This window comes from Lathyrus oleraceus, chromosome 4, assembly GCF_024323335.1.
Source record: "Lathyrus oleraceus cultivar Zhongwan6 chromosome 4, CAAS_Psat_ZW6_1.0, whole genome shotgun sequence".
NCBI classification, from domain to species: Eukaryota; Viridiplantae; Streptophyta; class Magnoliopsida; order Fabales; family Fabaceae; genus Lathyrus; species Lathyrus oleraceus.
Genome location: NC_066582.1, coordinates 151,400,749 through 151,402,323, shown reverse-complemented (window position 1 = coordinate 151,402,323; position 1,575 = coordinate 151,400,749). Strand labels below are relative to the sequence as shown.

The 1,575-nt window shown below is 41.3% G+C and overlaps 1 pseudogene; it reads left to right on the top strand.

Moving 5' to 3' along the window:
- Positions 1-304: 304 nt before the first annotated feature.
- LOC127136465 (nucleolar complex-associated protein 3-like) lies at positions 305-1,039 on the top strand (annotated as a pseudogene).
- The last annotated feature ends 536 nt before the right edge of the window (positions 1,040-1,575 follow it).

Below are 1,575 nucleotides of genomic sequence, written 5' to 3'. Positions count from 1 at the left end.
TAGAAACAATTTCCTCTCTTACATCAAAACCACTGGCAAAACTAGCCACCGGGATCAGCAAGCTTTATGAAAACTTCAGTCAGAAACATGAAATGCATAGTTGGACAGAAAGATTTAGGCTTTGGCTAAAGGAACTGTCAGCTAATATTACTCAAATACACCTGCGAAAAAAATTAACGATTAACTCCAACAGCATTCAAAGGCACTCACTGTAATATGTGTTGAGAACAAATTTCATCGTATCCGGTTAAGATTAACTGCCTTAGATCATAGACATGATTTCGCTGCACCTGATTAAACAAATAACAACACATCTGAGAAGTTTCCTAAATGTCTGACTGTATCTGAACGCCTCCAATGTTGCATCGTTGCTTTTAAAGTGATGAGAACCAATCTTGATGCCTTACAGGACTTCAATGTCCATCTTTACAATCTCCTACTTGAATACAGACCTGGAAGAGATCAAGAAGAGGTGTTAGCAGAGGCTTTGAAGATAACGCTGTGCGACGATGGGTAGCATGACATGCAAAAAGTTGCTGCTTTTATAAAACGTTTGGCTACATTGTCACTGTGTGTTGGATCTGCAGATTCTATGGCGGCCTCGGTCACAGTAAAGCACCTTTTTCTGAAAAATATCAAGTGCAAAAATTTGTTGGAAAATGACACTGGAGGGGGCTCTGTTTCTGGCACAATTCTGAAATATCTACCATATGCGACGGATCCTATTTTAAGCGGCGCCCTTGCCTCTGTACTTTGGGAACTGAGTCTTTTGTCCAAACACTATCATCCAGCCATATCGACAATGGCAACAGTCCTTTCAAGCATGAGCACTGAACAAAACCAACTGTTCCTCTCCAAGTCTTCTCCTCAACTAGCTTTCAGGGACATGTCTGTTGACCAAGAACTATGCTTTGAAAAAGGTGGCAGTCTAAAATTAAACAACAAAAAGAGACGATCAAATCGCAATGCTACAAACCAAAGCCATGTGAAAAACAAAAGCTCCTCATGTTTTCACCGAATTCACTGCAGTAAAACATAGCATTAGCAAAGCGTTAAAATTCAAGAAATAATCCCAAAATGAAATGGAGACAAAAATTCAAAGGAAAAGCACAGGCTCAAATTACCGTTTCCAAATCTAGCATCAAACAAGACGATCCGATTCTGAGCACATCAAAAGGAGTTTGCAGAGATACTCTTTTGAACTCCATATACCAATCCGAAACCCTAAAGCTGTGGACATAAAAGGAGGGAGAGGGATCAGAGCACAAAAAGAGGAGGAGGAGGGGGTTCGGCGGCTACGAAATTTCTCATCAATCTCACAGTATCCTTTCGCACAGTGCATTAAACTCAATCGAGTGAAATTACCTGAAGCGACGACTGCGAAGAAAAGGAGGCGGAGGCAGTTCAGAGGAAGACCAAATCGACCAAATCGTCGTCGCGTCCGCGGGTTCACAGGTTATCACTCTCTCTTTATGCATGACGCGTTCGACTGTTTACCGCTATTTGTTTGTCATTATTCGAATCCATCACCGATATCACCCTTTTTGCCATTCGCGCTTTATAATTGAAATTGGA